Source organism: Bos indicus, chromosome 24 (assembly GCF_029378745.1).
Source record: "Bos indicus isolate NIAB-ARS_2022 breed Sahiwal x Tharparkar chromosome 24, NIAB-ARS_B.indTharparkar_mat_pri_1.0, whole genome shotgun sequence".
Classification (NCBI taxonomy): Eukaryota; Metazoa; Chordata; class Mammalia; order Artiodactyla; family Bovidae; genus Bos; species Bos indicus.
In genome coordinates, this window is record NC_091783.1 from 20671128 (window position 1) to 20683250 (window position 12123).

The 12123-nt window shown below is 43.9% G+C and overlaps 1 protein-coding gene across 2 annotated transcripts in view; it reads left to right on the forward strand.

Annotated features, from left to right (window-relative positions):
- The window catches only part of TPGS2 (tubulin polyglutamylase complex subunit 2), a 64523-nt gene that overhangs the window by 33810 nt on the left and 18590 nt on the right, over positions 1 to 12123 (forward strand). The window lies entirely within an intron of this gene.

The window sequence follows — 12123 nt, forward strand, 5'->3', positions numbered from 1 at the left end:
TTCAGGGTGGATTCTGAACCTTCTTCCAGATGTGTCCCTCACATGCCCCTGCTCTGAATGCATTGTAAGCATCCCAGATGGGAGAGAGCAGCCTAGAACACCCTGTCACCATGGTCCCTCACACTGAGTGCTCACTCTGCCCCCATAGTTCTTCTGTGACAGGTAAGTCACCCTTCCACTCTCCAGTGCCTCCCTTCCTCCGTCCGGACCAGCAGCTGCCTGAGAGGGTCTTTCCCATCTCTTCAAAACTAAGAACAAAAATAAAACTTTCAACCTTATGTGTATTTTGAGAGGAAGACTGACGGTTGTGTGGAGAAAGAGTGGCTGCCTCTCCTCTGAGTCTTCAGCAACTCAGCTCTGTCCCCAAACTTGGATACCCCAGCCACCAAGACAACAGGTTCTGGTTAACCAGGCCTTCCCCGTCTCCTTAGGAAGGAGTTTGAGAATGCACTGGAGTTCTCCGGGTATCTCACCCCATCCTTCCACAGCTCTTCCGGTTTTCTCCTCCCGGAGGAGAGTTTCAGTAGGCGCCGGTGTCCTCCCTGCCTGAGGTTTCCAGTTAGGTCTCAGTGCTCCGCATCAGTGGCCATTCTGGGCAGCCCTTCCTCTGCTTTTGTTGCCCATGGACTCATAGGAGCCTGCCCACTGCGGATAAGCACCTACGAAAGCAGTGATTTCCATGTTCTGGCTGTGGCTCTTTGCTGAACTGATCCTGCCTCCCTGGCCGCCCCCACCCCCTAGTGAAGTGGCCTCTGAAAGACAGGGAATGATGGGGCACAGGATTCTCAGAAGTACAGCAAGTGAGCAGGAGCCCATAGACGGGCTCAGGCAGTGCTCAGGAAGGCTCCAGGAATCAAGCTGATGACACCCAAAACATTAGAGTGGCTCAGTCTGTCCAGGTGATGAGGCAGTAACACAGCTTGTGGTGGACTTTCTAGCAGCGCTTAAAGAAATTATTGTAAATAGTTTCCTTCTGCTGCTGCTGCTAAGTCGCTTCAGTCATGTCCGACTCTGTGCAACCCCAGAGATGGCAGCCCACCAGGCTCCCCCGTACCCGGGATTCTCCAGGCAAGAACGCTGGAGTGGGTTGCCATTTCCTTCTCCAATGCAAAATAGTTTCCTTAGGAGGCGGGAAAAAAATCAGAAGTTGGGAATTATGTAACCGAGTCATCACTGGGATACAGGGAAATTGCAGTCCCGTGGGGATGCCACTCTTACTGCACACACTGGTCAGCAGAGTTATTCTCCCTTCTTGACTTTCTCTCGGATCCTCTCTCATCCTTACCCTTCGACTGCCATTTGCTTTCTGCCAGTCTTCCTCCTTCCCCTTCTTTTTCATCCCCTAAAAATAGAGACTGACCCTAAATCTGGCAAGAGAACCCTTCTGAAGTGAGTAGATTTCTCCCTGCAGAAGAGCAGTCTCTTCCCACATTGTGCAGGAGAGAAATGGCACTATCTCTGAGTTGCTGGCCAGAGCATAGGAGCCACGAAAACATGATGCCCCTGCAGCTCAGCCCCATGTCCACAGAACATACTTATCGCCTCCCACAGCCAAACTCTGCCATGTGGAATCAGTTGACATCTGCAGGCTCTTTCATGTTTTTCTCCTTCATCTGCCCTCACTGAAGCACCTGGAAACTTCAGTTACTCAGCCAAGCATGAAGAGAGAACGCAGTGATAATTAGGTCAGTCTTCTATATGCACATGATAAAGCACTCTTAAAATAATGATGTAATTAATAAATTTATTAACAAAATTAAAAAAAAATGTTTTAAGTAAAAATAAAAGTGGCTTCCGCACTAGAAGCCGCACTCAGAAGGAAGGGCTGGAAGTACTGCAGGAGCCGCCACTTGGGCTGCCAGGCAGTAAGGTCCACAGCAAGGAGGCGGCACAGCTGAGGCCACAGTGATTTCTATGAAAATGAGAGAGCATGTTTACTGTCTTTTTGAACTTGGTCGGCTTGACATTTGCATATTTATGTGAGTATTTGAGATGTTTTAAACACTTTATTTCCAGAGAAGGCAATGGCACCCCACTCCAGTACTCTTGCCTGGAAAATCCCATGGACGGAGGAGCCTGGTAGGCTGTAGTCCATGGGGCCGCTAAGTTGGACACGACTGAGCGATTTCACTTTTGCTTTTCACTTTCATGCATTGGAGAAGGAAATGGCAACCCACTCCAGTGGTCTTGCCTGGAGAATCCCAGGGACGGGGCAGCCTGGTGGGCTGCTGTCTATGGGGTCACACAGAGTCGGACATGACTGAGGTGACTTAGCAGCAGTAGCAGCAGCAAACACTTTATTTCACTGTTTTTTTTTTTTTCTATTTTTATGAATTTTGAGTAATTCTTTAAAATACTAGTATAAAATAATACCAAATTTTATTTTTTGAGTGAAATAAATAGTGTGTCTTATAATCACTACTATTGAAATTTTCCAGCATAACTTAAAGGTGATCAGTGCTCGCAGACCTTCTCAGAAGGGATCTTACGAAATCTGGGTTGAGAAGTAGTTTCCTTGTGCCCACCACTAGATGGCACTGGTGACCAGCATCTCATACTGGATGCTGACCTTTGCGGATGACAGGAGGAGCAAGAACTTTTTCAGAATACTAATAACTATTGACTTCCTGTACTAGGGTGCCATGGGTCAGGAGAAAGGTATTTTGCGTGTACACTTTTCTCTAAGAAAGCACAGACAGTGTGCAATACTGGAGGCATTCGGAGAAAGCTGTAAACTCGAAATAACTTACTAAGCAGGAAAAAAAATGTTCAGTGCAAGGAGTCAGAGAATTCTTTATGTTACCCATCTCTGAAATTGAGAACTTGATGGTGAAGATAGAAAAAACAAACAGAAACAATCAGAATGTGTGTTTTAGTTCTTAGATCAAGAAAATGAAAATCCTGTTTCTTTAAAATGACAGCTCTTGTATTGTTGTTGTTTAGTCACTAAGTTGTGTCTGACTCTTTTGTGACTGTAGCCCACCAGGCTCCTGTGTCCATGGGATTTCCCAGGCAAGAATACCGTATTGGGTTGCCATTTCCCTCTCCAGGGGATCTTCCTGACCCAGGGATTGAACCCACGTCTCCTGCATTGACAGGCATATTCTTTACCACTGAGCCACCAGGGAAGCTATTGTGTTCTTAATAATTTAAAAACATTGCTTAAAATTACCTGCAAGCTTGAAGCTTGCCTCTCACATATAGTTCTTCAAGATACTATACCCTGAAACCATAGTAATTACCCTAATGACCTAGTCTTCTCTCTCTGCCAGATTCCTAACTTCTCCCACCTCCAGTCTTTTATAGACTCAATCTTAGAGATTATTCTTAAACCTGGATTCACAGAGTTTGACAGTCAAGGTCACTCAGCTTGTTGCAGAATTGGGAAATAAATTCAGATCATCCTGTTACACTCAACTTCTTCACATATTGGGTGGTACCTGGAATTGACTGACAGTGTGACCTGAACAAACTTGATACAAGCAGTGTTCAGTATCACATCTCAAAAGGGTCCAGTAAGCAGAAAGTTTGGAAATTGCCCCTCTGCCTGTATCAACATGACAAGAAGAAAGAAAAGTAATTGGAGAACTCATCCTTCTGTGCTCAGTAGTCTGATTGGCTAGAAAAAGACTGGCCAGACGCATGCAGAGGTGTGAGTTACATAGAATTTAATGGGTGCTCCTAGTAACTCCTGAAAGGAATCACAGCTTTTTTTGGATGATTTACTATTCATATGAAATATTTGCTTATATTCTATTGTGCTTCTTTTTAAGAACTTTCAGAACTATTAAATTCATTCATTAAATGCTCTAGAAGTATATGCTTTTTACCTTAATCAGTTCTCACTGATCCAATAGTTTGTTTCAGGAAATAAGTTATGTGCATGGTTCTGAAATTTCCAGAAGCGACTGCTTTGTTACCGAATCATCAGAACTGTAGGGTCCCTCTCACACCACGTTCCTGTAGGTGTTAAGGGTGCAGATCTTTCAGCTCCTTGATGAAACTTATCCCCAAGTATTTCATTCGTTTTGATGCAATTGTCAATAAGATGGTTTTCTTAATTTCTCTTTCTGATAGGTGGTTATTCTTGTGTAGAAAAGCAACAAAAATTTTATATTGATTTGGTACCCTGAAGCTTTACTTAATTCATTTGTTAGTTCTAAATGTTTTTTGGTGGAGTCTTTAGGATTTTCTCTGTGTAATACCATGTCATCTGCCAATAGTGATAATGTTACTTCTTTTCTGATTTGGATGCCTTTTGTTTCTTTTTATTGCCTAATTTCTCTGCTTAGTATTTGCAATATTGTGTTGAATAAACTTAGCAGGAGTGGCCATCCTTGTCTTCCTGATCTTAGTGGAACAGCTTTCAGCTTTTAACCCTTCAATATGATGTTTCCTGTAGGCTAACTTATGTTTCCTCTCTACCTACCTGTTGAGAGGTTTTTTTTTTTTTTTAATCATGAATGGATGTCTAATTTTGTGGAATGCTTTTTTGACATCTATTGAGATGATCATATGCTATTTTTAATGTTTATTTATTTTTTGCTGCATCAGGTCTTAGTTGAGGCAGGTGGGAGCTTGCATTGCAGCCCATGGACTCTGTAGTTGCCGCACGTGGGTTCTCTAGTTGAGGCACGTGGGCTCAGTAGTTGTAGTGCGCAGGCTGTTGCCCCATGGCATGTGGGATCTTGGACTTCCCTGGTGGCTCAGATAGCAAAGAATCTGCCTGTCAATGCAGGAGACCCAGGTTTGATCCCTGGACTGGGAAGATCCCCTGGAGAAAGGAATGGCTACTCACTCCAGTTTTCTTGCCTGGAGGATTCCATGGACAGAAGAGTCTGGCAGGCTACACAGAATGGGGTCACAGAGAATTGGACACAACTGAGTAGCTAAGATTTCATATGTGAGATCTTAGTTTCCCAACAAAGGATTGAACCTGCGTCCCCAGCCCTGAAAGGTGGATTTTTAACCACTAGGCTACCAGTGAAAGTGAAAGTGACAGTCGCTCGGTACTAGCGACTTGTACTAGTTTTGGTCTTAGTTTATTCTTTTTTCTCTGGTTCCTTGAAGTGTAAAGTTGCATTGTTTGCTTGAGAACTTTCCTATTTCCTGATACAGGCACTTACGGCCATGAATTCCCTTCTAGAACTGCTTTTGCAGCATCCCATAAGTTTTAGTGTATTGCATTTCCATTTTTATTTGTCTCAGGATATTTTTAAATTTCTCTTTTGACTTCTTCTTGACCATTGGTTATTCAGTGGCATGTTTTTTAAATTCCACATTTTTGTCAATTTTCCTGTTTCCTTCCTATAATTGAGTCTAGTTTCATACCATTGTGGACAGAAAAGATACTCAATATGATGTCAGTCTTAATTTTGTTAATAGTTTTGTCGCCTACCCTGTGATCTGTTATGACTGTTTCATGTACACTTGAGCAGAATCTGGATTCTGCTGATTTTCAATAGATTATTCTGTAAATGTTATGTCCATCTTATCCATTGTTCCATTGTGTTGCTGTTTCCCCTTTAGGTCTGTTAATATTTCCTTTATCTGTCTTGGAGGCATACATATTTATAAATGTTATATCCTGTTGTTGGATTGACCCCTTTATCATTATATACTGTCCTTCTTTGTCTCTTGTAGGACGCTTGTCTTGTATAACTATCCCAGCTTTCTTTGATTCCCATTTATGTTCATCCCTTCACTTTTAGTTTATGTGTTATTACATCTGAAGTGAATCTCTTGTAGACGACATAGTTCCATAATTTGGCCTCCTTTCTTATTCAGTCACTCTTTGTTTTTTGATTGTAGAATTTATTTCACTTACATTTGAAATAATTGTTGATATATACTGCCTTACTGCTATTTTGTTCATTGTTTTTTAGCTATTTTATAACTCTTTTGTATTTTGTTCCTGTCTTCTCTTGCTTTCTTCCTTTGTAATTTGATGATTTTCTGTAATGGAGTGCTTAGACTCCTTTCTCTTTATCTTTTTGGTGTCTGCTATAGGTTTTTGCTTTGTGCTCATCATGAGGCTTGTATTTAAATGTAACAATCTAAACTGATCACTGCTTGTTTGATGCATTTTAAAGCTTTACAACTTTACTTTCCCCACCACACATTTAAAAAGATGTCACAATTTACTTTTTTTCATCTTGTGGATCTGTTAACAAATTATTGCAGTTATAGTTACTTTTACTACTAAAATATAGTGTGTTTTAGTACTTTTAAAGTGTCCTGTGTGTGCATACTCAGCCACTTCAGTCGTGTCCAACTCTTTTTGACCCTGCGGACTGTAGCCCACCAGGCTCCTCTGTTCATGGGGATTCTGCAGGCAAAAATATTGGAGTGGGTTGCCATTTCCTCCTCTAGAGGATCTTCCCAACCAAGGGATTGAACCCACGTCTCTTGTCTCCTGCATTGGCAGGGGCTTCTTTACCACAAGCGCCACCTTTAGTACCTTTACTGTGGTTGTTTTCTTCTTTGTCTTTTAAACTTCATACTTTGTCTCTAAGTGATTAACCCACTGCCGTGACAACATTATTCTGAATTTAACTATACTTTAACTTTTGCCTGTGAGATTTATATTGTCATCTTTTCCCTGTTACCAATTATCACCCTTTGTTTCACTTTAAAGAAGACCCTTTAATATTTGTTGTTCTGTTCAGTTCAGTTCAGTTGCTCAGTCGTGTCTGACTCTTTGCAACCCCATGGACCACAGCACACCAGACCTCCCTGTCCATCACCAACTCACGGAGTCTACCCAAACCATGTCCATCAAGTTGGTGATGTCATCCAATCATCTCATCCTCTGTCGTCCCCTTTTCCTCCTGCCTTCAATCTTTCCCAGCATCAGGGTCTTTTCAAATGAGTCAGCTCTTCGCATCAGGTGGCCAAAGTATTGGAATTTCAGCTTCAACATCAGTCCTTCCAATGAATACCCAGGACTGATCTCCTTTAGGATGGACTGGTTGGACCTCCTTGCAGTCCAAGAAGACTCTCAAGAGTCTTCTCCAACACCACAGTTCAAAAGCATCAATTCTTTGGTGCTCAGCTTTCTTTATAGTCCAACTCTCACATCCATACGTGACCACTGGAAAAACCATAGACTTGACTAGATGGACCTTTGTTGGCAAAGTAATGTCTCTGTTTTTCAATATGCCATCCAGGTTGGTCATAACTTTCCTTCCAAGGAGTAAGCGTCTTTTAATTTCATGGCTGCTGTCACCATCTGCAGTGATTTTGGAGCCCCCCAAAATAAAGTCAGCCACTGTTTCCACTGTTGCCCCATCTATTTGCCATGAAATGATGGGACCGGATGCCATGATCTTAGTTTTCTGAATGTTGAGCTTTAAGGCAACTTTTTCACTCTCCTCTTTCACTTTCATCGAAAGGCTCTTTAGTTCTTCATTTTCTGCCATAAGGGTGGTGTCATCTGCATATCTGAGGTTATTGATATTTCTCCCGGCAATCTTGATTCCTGCTTGTGCTTCTTCCAGCCCAGTGTTTCTCATGATGTACTCTGCATATAAATAAAATAAGCAGGGTGACAGTATACAGCCTTGACATACTCCTTTTCCTATTTGGAACCAGTCTGTTGTTCCATGTCCAGTTCTAACTGTTGCTTCCTGACCTGCATATAGGTTTCTAAAGAGGCAGGTCAGGTGGTCTGGTATTCCCATCCTTTGCAGAATTTTCCACAGTTTATTGTGATCCACACAGTCAAAGACTTTGGCATAGTCAATAAAGCAGAAATAGATATTTTTCTGGAACTCTCTTGCTTTTTCCATGATCCAGCGGATGTTGGCAATTTGATCTTTGGTTCCTCTGCGTTTTCTAAAGTTCTGGAAGTTCATGGTTCATGTATTGCTGAAGCCTGGCTTGGAGAATTTTGAGCATTACTTTACTAGCGTGTGAGATGAGTGCAATTGTGCGGGTAGTTTGAGCATTCTTTGGCATCGCCTTTCTTTGGGATTGGAATGAAAACTGACCTTTTCCAGTCCTGTGGCCACTGCTGACTTTTCCAAATTTGCTGCAGCATCGTATTTTAGGATTTGAAATAGCTCAACTGGAATTCCATCACCTCCACTCCCTTTGTTCGTAGTGATGCTTCCTAAGGCCCACTTGACTTCACATTCCGGGATGTCTGGCTCTAGGTGAGTGATCACACCATTGTGATTATCTGGGTTATGAAGATCTTTTTTGTATAGTTCTTCTGTGTATTCTTGCCACCTCTTCTTAATATCTTCTGCTTCTGTTAGGTCCAAACCATTTCTGTCCTTTATTGTGCCCATCTTTGCATGAAATGTTCCCTTGGTATCTCCAATCATCTTGAAGAGATCACTAGTCTTTCCTATTCTATTATTTTCCTCTATTTGTTTGCACTGATCACTGAGGAAGGCTTCTTATCTCTCCAGTGGCACCCCACTCCAGTACTCTTGCCTGGAAAATCCCATGGATGGAGGAGCCTGGTGGGCTGCAGTCCATGGGGTCACTAAGAGTCAGACACGACTGAGAGACTTCACTTTCACTTTTCACTTTCATGCATTGGAGAAGGAAATGGCAACCCACTCCAGTGTTCTTGCCTGGAGAATCCCAGGGATAGGGGAGCCTGGTGGGCTGCCGTCTATGGGGTCACACAGAGTCGGACACAACTGAAGTGACTTAGCAGCAGCAGCAGCTTGCTGTTCTTTGGAACTCTGCAATGTTCATTTGTAAAGCTGTAAAGCTGGTGGTGTTCACTGTAAAGCTGGTCCAGTGGTGATGAACTCCCTCAGCTTTTGCTTGTATGGAAAACTTTATTTCTCCTTAAATTCTGAAGGGCAGCTTTTCCAGGTAGAATATTCCTGGTTGGCAAGTTTTCTTTTCTCTTCCAGCACATTGAATATATTGTGCCACCATCTTGTGGCCTGCAAGTTTCTGCCTGGAAATCTCCTGACAGCTTTATGGGGTTCCCTTGTATATAACAAGTTGTTTTTCTCTTACTGCTTTTAAGATGTTCTCCGTTAAGTTTTGGCAACTTAGTTATAATGTCTCTTTGGATTCTTTTTTGGAACTCTCTGGGATTCCTGGATCTATTTCCAGGTAGTCTGTTTCCTTCCCCACTTTAGGGAAATTTTTAGCCATTATTTCTTCAAATAAGCTTTCTGCCCCATTCTCTCTTCTTCTGATATCCCTATAAAGGTGTATAGTATTGATCGGCTTTATGTTGTTCTATAATCTCTTAAGCTCTATTCACTCTTTTTTCTGTTTTTTTTTTTTTTTTTAAAGCTGATCTGATTGGATGAATTCCAGTACCCTGTCTTCGAGTTTACTTATCCTTTATTTCACTTCATCTAGTCTGCTGTTGAATGCCTTTATTGAAATTTTCAGCTCAGTTATTATATTCTTCACCTCTGTGATTTCTGCTTAGTATTTTCTTTTTGTCGAAATTCTCACTTTCTTCATATATTGTCCCCCTTATGTCTGTGAGCATCTTTAAATTACTTATCTTAATTTCATTAGGTCTTTTCTTGGGGTTTTATCTAATTATTTCACTGGGAACACATTTCTCTATTTCTTCATTTTTCTTGACATGCTGTTGATTTCAACGCATTAGCTACAACAGCCAGTCTTGAAGAAGTGGAGTGGCCTTATGTAAGAGATGAACCTTTTTAATCCTGCCCTGGTTCTTGGTTGTCTATCAAACCTTTCTGAATGTCCAGCCTACTTTGCTGTTAGTGGCTCCCAGTAGTTGAGGGTATAATACAACCTGTCAGTGTCCCAAAGAAGAGAATTTCAGCACCTTGATGCAGGCTAATTGGAAACTGGGCACTCAAACAGTAGCTTAAATATGCACGTATACCGTCTCTCAGGGGAGGACTGTCTGCTCCCTCTACACTGAGCCCTAGGGGGATAGCAGGTTAAGAACTGTTTCTTTGTTTGCTACCATCCTGTTGAACCCATGAACACAAGCCTTGCTGCTCACCACAGCCAGTTATCAAGGGATGTGTCCTCCAAGCTGCAGCCACAATGGAGCAGCAGAGGTTTGCACAGCCTCCTTCCTAGAAACACTGGTGACCTGAGGCAGGACAGAGGGAGAGTGCAAAGGTGGTCCCCACTGGCCTCTGCAATCTTTGGAGAGGGTTTTAGTTGGCCTATAGATGTTAAATCATAAACTTGATTCTCAGGCTGCAGTTAAGATCTCCAAACAGGCCTCTTTTCACAAAAATACTGGGTATTTCAATCTGCTGCCTCTGCCCTGTGCCCTGGTGGGATGGCTTGTTTATTAGAGCCCTTTGGGACCTGGGAACATAAGCTGTGTTGGCCAGCAGAGCCAGACAGTCAAGTGTGTCCCCTGCGCAGCGCCTGGGGTGCCAGACATGTGTATAAGCTCCTTTCCAGAAGATATCTGTGCGGCAGAAGGAGAGCATGAAGATGGTATGGTGCCCACCGGCCTCCCTGGTCTCTGGAGAGGATTACAGTTGGCATCTTAATGTGTGCTAAATTAGAAGCCTGCCCCTCAGGCCAACGCTTTTAAGATAAGCAAATAGGCTTCTTTAAGGAAGAGACTGGGCATTTTACTTCCACTGTCTCTGCACTGGACCCTGGGGGCATATCCATAGTAATGTTACTGAACCACAAGTGTGTGTGCCCGATGCAGAGTGAGGCCTAGCCATACTAAAATTGGAACAGGGAATGGTTTATTACAGATTCATACAAGGATATGGATGGCTTGTGCCTTAAGACCCCAAAGTTACTGAAAGCTTTCAGCAAGCCCCTTGAAAAGCAAAAGGTGAGAAAGGTGACTGGAATCACTTCCCTAATGGTCACTCATTGACGGTTGGTTGCTTAGGGTGGGGGGTGCCTACTGAGGCACCAACCAATGGCTGAGCAAGACCTGCTGCATAGTTGCAGGTGTGGAGCAATGAGACACAGCAGTGGCTGCCTGCTAAGGGCTGTGCTCATCCTGCTGTTACAGCAAGTCCATAGGAGCCCATTAAAAACTGTCTCTTAGTTCACTGTGGCCTTGTGGGTCTTCTGGACCCAAGCCCCACTGGCTTTCAGAGCTAGATTTATGGGGGCCCATCTCTCACATAGAAGTTTTAAAAATTGAGGCGCCATATGCAGGGTCCAAACCCTTTGCTCAGGGAGAATCGGGGAGTTGTGAGTTCCCTCCTGGTTTTGTTACCCTTCCAAGAGTGGATTTTATGGTGAGATTGTGATCAGCCTCTCATACCCATTTCGATGTAAATTTCTTCTTGTTCACCCAGTGGGCATGTAACAGAGCAGGATGAGCGCAGCCCTTAGCAGGTGGCCATTGCTGGGCCTCATTACTCTGCAGCCTGTTACTGGGCAGCAGGCGTTGCTCAGCCTTGCTCAGTGCCTCTGTGGGTCCCACCCACAACCAACTGTCAGTGAGCGGCCTTTAGTTGTCCTGCTCAGCTATTGGTCAGCAACCACAGTAGGCCCTGCGCATGGGTAACTGTCAGTGAGGGACCACTGGGGAAGTAATTCAGTCAGTAATCAGCAGCGTGGTGGTCATCAGGTGGAGAGTGAGGTAAGAGGTAGATTCAGGCCGCCTTCTGGAGGCCCCCCAGCTCACCCAGCCTACAGCCAGTGGGTGAGCTGAAGGGCCCAGGAAACAGACTAGGGACTACGTCCTGCAAGGCTCCAGAGCCCTCAGTAAGGCCCTCTTCTAGCCTTGGCCCAGGCCTTGAGGCGGTGGTGACCCTCTCCCCCATGCTGTCTCTGCTACCTACTAGCAGTGACCGTCTGTCTGGGTCACAGTCTGAGACCTGGTCTCCCCATTTGGGCAGCCTGGCAAGACTGAGGGCCAGTTGGGTTGGGTGCCTGGATCCCTCAGGGATGACAGCTGGGTGGGAACCTGGCCCCGAGGAGCTGCCAGCTGAGATCTGTCTCCACTTAGCCAGGACTGGGACCTTGGAGGGTGAAAGTTGTGCCTTGCAACTTTGCCCTTTCTGGTCGGGACAGAGAATAACATTCATCTGGTAGAGATTTATAGGGACATCATTACTTGATCATGATCTGACCTCAGGAACCAAGGATCTGACATCAAGAACTCTGCAACAACTGACCACACCCATCACCACACACCTTTTGCTTTTAAAGGGGCTTGCTGAA